A 6081-nucleotide genomic window follows, 5' to 3' on the forward strand; every position below is an offset into this window, starting at 1 on the left:
CCCGAATCTCGCAGAGGTTTGTCAGCGGGATCACGGTGATCTTGCTGGTCAACTGCCTGGTCTCGCTGGTGATGTCCGTCCTCACGGCCATCGCCAACTGCAGGGACCTCGAGTGCTGCGCCGCACAGACTCCGGTGGTGAGTGGGATCTTCCTGTGCACGGGGGTTGTGTGTGTGGGCGGCGAGGGATGGGGCATGGGTACAAGAGGTGGGGGAGGTGAACACCGTGTGGAGGGAGCAAGAGAGCGGGAGGGGTAGAGAGTGATGGAGGCAAAAAAGGAATAAGAGGGTGCGGAGAGGGGTGGAGAGAGGAGGATAGGGTGCGGAGAGGGGTGGAGAGAGGGGTGGAGAGAGGAGTATAGGGTGGGGAGAGAGCGGTGGAGAGAGGAGGATAGCATGGGGAGAGGGGTGGAGAGAGGATAGGGTGGAGAGAGGGGTGGAGAGAGGAGGAGAGGGTGGGGAGGGGGTGGAGAGGATAGTGTGGGGAGAGGGGTGGAGAGAGGAGGATAGCATGGGGAGAGGGGTGGAGAGAGGATAGGGTGGAGAGAGGGGAGGAGAGAGGAGGATAGCATGAGGAGAGGGGTGGAGAGGGTGAAGAGAGGGGAGGAGAGAGGAGGATAGGGTGGGGAGGGGGTGGAGAGGATAGTGTGGGGAGAGGGGTGGAGAGAGGATAGGGTGGGGAGAGGGGTGGAGAGAGGAGGATAGAGTGGGAAGAGGGGTGGGGAGAGGAGGATAGGGTGGGGAGGGGGTGGAGAGGAGGATAGGGTGGGAATAGGGGTGGAGAGAGGAGGGTAGGGTGGGGAGAGGAGGATAGGGTGGGAAGAGGGGTGGAGAGAGGAGGATAGGGTGGGAATAGGGGTGGAGAGAGGAGGGTAGGGTGGGGGAGAGGAGGATAGGGTGGGAAGAGGGGTGGAGAGAGGAGGGTAGGGTGGGGAGAGGAGGATAGGGTGGGGAGGGGGTGGAGAGAGGAGGATAGGGTGGGAATGGGTGGAGAGAGGAGGGTAGGATGGGAGAGGAGGATAGGGTGGGGTGGAGAGAGGAGTATAGGGTGGGGAGAGGGATGGAGAGAGGAGGATAGGGTGGGAAGAGGGGAGGAGAGAGTATACGGTGGGGAGGGGTGGATAGGGGTGGGGAGAGGGGTGGAGAGAGGAGGATAGGGTGGGAAGAGGGGAGGATAGGGTGGAGAGAGGATGGGGTGGGGAGAGGAGGATAGGGTGGAGAGAGGAGGATAGGGTGGAGGGGGTGGAGAGAGGATAGGGTGGGGAGAGGGGAGGAGAGAGGAGGTTAGGATGGGGAGGGGGAGGAGAGAGGAGGATAGGGTGGGGAGAGAGAGGTGGGGAAGTGATGGAGAGAGAAGAGGGGACAGAGGGGACTGAGAGAGGCTGAGGGAGTGGGTCTCATCTCTCCTCACCTTCTTTCTCCCCTCCCATCCTCAATCTGACCCCTCCCTCTATCCCACCCTGCAGAAAATGGTGGTGATCCACGCCAACCAGCCCGCACCGCCAGTCCTCGCCTCCATTTTCTCCGGCAAGCCGGCGCCCACTCCTGCCTTTGACGGGCTCCAGTGACGACACGTCCCCCTACTCCACCGGACAGACTGAACGATTCGGGCCGAGCGATCTGAGGCTCAGCCCGAAAGAAAAGTCAAAGCAGGACTTTCAAGACTGAGGAAGGGAGAGGAGGGGTAACGGTGCTAGCCTCTTCCGGAGTCACATTCCTCCCCCCGTGGGAACCCCCCAGTTCTTGCTCCCCTGTTACGAGCCGCCCTGTCCCACCCTCGGCTCCCGTCTCCCCTGAAACACTCCGCTCTCTGTCCCCACTATCACCGCCCATCCCACCCTGGCTGGCGGCCATTTTGTGATGGTTACCATTGACAACCGCTCTCCCCGCATCACAGAATGGGGCAAACCCTTTTCCTCACCTTCCACTCACTTCCCTCCCTGTTTATTCAATCTCATCTCCTCATCCCTCCTCTCCTTCCCCTCGGTGCCCGATCTCCTGACTCTCCATTTAACCTTCTGCCGACAGCCATTGTGTGACAGTGTCAGACCCTCCTTCCCACTCCCTCACATTCACCATCTTGTCACCCTCCTTCCCATCCCATCACTCGCAAACCCCTTCCTCCCTCCCCTCGCTCTCCTCCCCCCGCCATCTCGATGCTCTGCATCGTACGCAGGTTGGGGCTGACATTTTCCGATGCCAGTCTTCACCTCTCCTCATCGCCCTCTTTCTCTCTCTCTGTTACCCAGTGAGACACTCCCCTACTCACCCCGTCACTCCTGACACCCTTTCCCCTCTCTGGCCCCTTGCCCTTTCTCCCGTCATCCACCACATCCTGAGTGGTGAACATTTTCTGATGGGAAATTCTGCTCCCTCATCCACTCCCTTCCCTCCGTCGTTGAATGAGTCGCTCCCCTCTCCCTCTGTTGGGACACTCAACTCTCCGTCTCATCAGCCCTGGCCGCGTCCCCGACCCCCCCCCCCCCTCCGCTCCCCCTTGTCTCCGAACACGCCCCCTCCCTTCACCACCCATTGATCCTCCACTATTGAAAACGTCACTCCCCACCCTGTCCAATCAGACCACTCCCCCGCTCCCCCTTGTCTCCGAACACGCCCCCTTTCTTGCAGTTCGTCTTATTTGTGAAGGAAATGGTCACCACCCATTGATCCTCCACTATTGAAAACGTCACTCCCCACCCTGTCCAATCAGACCACTCCCTCCCCGCTCCCCCTTGTCTCCGTGCACACCCCCTTTCTTGCAGTTCGTCTTATTTGTGAAGGAAATGGTCACCACCCATTGATCCTCCACTATTGAAAACGTCACTCCCCACCCTGTCCAATCAGACCACTCCCCCGCGCCCCCTTGTCTCCGAACACGCCCCCTTTCTTGCAGTTCGTCTTATTTGTGAAGGAAATGGTCACCACCCATTGATCCTCCACTATTGAAAACGTCACTCCCCACCCTGTCCAATCAGACCACTCCCCCGCTCCCCCTTGTCTCCGAACACGCCCCCTTTCTTGCAGTTCGTCTTATTTTGTGAAGGGAAATGGTCACCACCCATTGATCCTCCACTATTGAAAAACGTCACTCACCCACACTGTCCAATCAGACCACTCCCCGCTCCCCCTTGTCTCCGAGCACACCCCCTTTCTTGCAGTTCGTCTTATTTGTGAAGGAAATGGTCACCACCCATTGATCCTCCACTATTGAAAACCGTCACTCACCCACACTGTCCAATCAGACCACTCCCTCCCGTCCCATTACATCCTCTCCCTCCCCGTCCCATCAGTCCCGCTCCCTTCCTGTCGTTTCACTCCTCCTCACCCCGTCTCTATCTTCTCCATGTCGGCCACCAGTTTGTGACAGGAACTTCTGCCCCTTCCCTTTCCGTCCCCTTTTTCAGTCAGTGACTTCGCCACGCTCACCGTCTCATCAGTCCACTCCTCGTCCCGTCACTCCTCTTCCTCCCAAACCCCTCACCCCTCCTCCCCAAAACCCTCATGTATATGTGTATGTGTGAATATCTCAGATATATACATTAGATTATTCAACGACAAAATTATTGGACTTAAAACATATGTACAACGCCCAAGACAATATAAAACACAAATTAAAATACTGTTATTACAATCAATAACACACTCGATCCCGGGATTGTATCCATGGGCACCGAATATTCCTTCGCCATATATTCTGTGTGTCACAGTGGCCATTGTAACTCACGAGTCCCACTCCATCCCTGGCGGCCACATCAACCAAGGATTCGCCCATTTTAAATCAGCGCGTCCCTCCCTCTCTTGTGCTCACTTCTACCAAAGCCGCCACTCCCTCCCCAGCGGCCATTTCAAGTGAAGCGTCGGACATCCCATCTCACCCGGAAGTTCCGGGTCAAAATAGGGGTCAAAAAATAATGACAGTGTGGCTCGATGCACTGTTTGCAACAGACTTTTCTGTTGCTCATGGTGGATTAAATCACTGATGAGTGTAACAGTTGTCATTCATTCAATAGCACAGCTAACGCTATTTAAACTAGCTGGCTGGCCGCTCAGGAGCTACTCTATTGCAGACATCCCACCTCTCCCGGGAGTTCCGGGAGTCTCCCGCAAATTGATGGTGCCTGCTTCCCTGAAATGAGATATTGCAGGATGGATTAATTGAGTGATGGAATGGTGCAGACGGAGCTTCACTGTGTGTTTGGCATTGCAAGTGTGTGTTGGGAGGGTGTGGAGGGAGATTCAGTCTGTGTATGACCCCACAAGTGTGTGATGAGACGGTGTGGAGGTAGATTCACTGTGTGTGTGACCACAGGAGTGTGTGATGGGACGGTGTGGAAGGAAATCCACCCTGCATCTGACCCGGGTGTGTGTGATGTGACAGTGTGGAGGGAGATTCAATCCACATCTGAACCCGGGAGTGTGTGCTGGGACGGTGTGGAGGGCGATTCACTCTGTGTCTGACCCCGGGAGTGTGTGATGGGACGGTGTGAAGGGAGATACACTCTGTGTCTGACCCCGGGTGTGTGTGATGGGATGGTTTTGAGGAGATTCACCGTGTCTGACCCCGGGAGTGTGTGATGTGATGGTGTGGAGGAAGCTTCATTCTGTGTCTGACCCTGAGAGTGTATAATGGCATGCGGTGGAGGGAGCTTCACTCCGTGTGTAATGTCGGTATTCCATCCCCCATCCGTCTCGTACTCGGGGCCTCAGTGGTTTACAATATACTTTAATGATTTAGATGAAGGGATTAAAAGTAACATTAGCAAATTGCTGATGACACAAAGCTGGGTGGCAGTGTGAATTGTCAGCAGGATGTTATGTGAATGCAGGTTGGGTGAGTGGGCAAATGTATGGCAGATGCAGTTTAATATGGATAAATGTGAGGTTATTCAATTTGGTGGCAAGAACAGGAAGGCAGATTACTATCTAAATGGAGTCAAGTTAGGAAAAGGGGAAGTACAAAGAGATCTATGTGTTCTTGTACATCAGTCCGTGAAAGCGAGCATGCAGGTACAGCAGGCAGAAAAGAAAGCTAATGGCATGCTCGCTTTTATAACAAGAGGAATTGAGTATTGGAGTAAAGAGGTCCTTCTGCAGCTGTACAGGGCCCTGGTGAGACCCCACCAGGAATATTGTGTGCAGTTTTGGTCTCCAAATTTGAGGAAGGACATTCTTGCTATTGAGCGTATGTTCACAAGGTTAATTCCCGGAATGGTGAAACTGTCATATGTTGAAAGATTGGAGTGACTGGGCATGTATACTCTGGAATTTAGAAGAATAAGAGGGGATCTGATTGAAACAGATAAGATTATTAAGGGATTGGACACAATGGAGGCAGGAAGCATGTTCCTGCTGATGGGTGAGTCCAGAACTAGAGGCCCACAGTTTAAGAATAAGGGGTAGGGCCATTTAGAACAGAGATGCGGAAAAGCTTTTTCACCCAGAGTGTGTGGATTTGTGGAATGCTCTACCGGACTCTGCCAGTCCAAGCTCTCTCAGCCTGGAGCTGAGACGCTACTGTGTCAGTGTGAGGAGCTCCGACCCACTGTTGCAGTGCACAGGGTGCGGGGGGCAGCAGAAACCTCAAATAAAACTCGAGTCCGGCACCAGGACAGGAAGTTACAGCGGTTTATTGATTCCATTATGATCAATGCAAATTAAACAATGTGTGAGCTGCTGACGTGCGGGAATAAATAAGCTGCTCCCGCTCCGCTGCCTCGTGGGACGGGGAATATCTTCTCGACTCACTCACACTCACACACAATTAACTGACCGGCGACAAGGACTGACAGTTTGAATAATCAGTCCCGTTTCTCACCGTCACTCTGCATCGGGGAACCGATGATTATAAAATCACACTTCAGGGCCGTGTCCGGGATCGCTGCAGATCCAGGGTCACTGCCGAGGGATTTGTCCATTTAACATCATTATATCGGCCAGGCTGCCGAATGCACCGTCCTCAGCAAAGGGGGCAAAAGGATTCTCTCCCGGGATCATCCCCCCCACCCCGGACACCGGTGTCCCAGACTGAGCCCCGGCCTCCCGGGCTCTTCCTGTCCGGGTAATTCCCCGGGGAGTCCACGTC

Source organism: Hypanus sabinus, unplaced genomic scaffold, assembly GCF_030144855.1.
Source record: "Hypanus sabinus isolate sHypSab1 unplaced genomic scaffold, sHypSab1.hap1 scaffold_1042, whole genome shotgun sequence".
In the NCBI taxonomy this organism is placed as follows: Eukaryota; Metazoa; Chordata; class Chondrichthyes; order Myliobatiformes; family Dasyatidae; genus Hypanus; species Hypanus sabinus.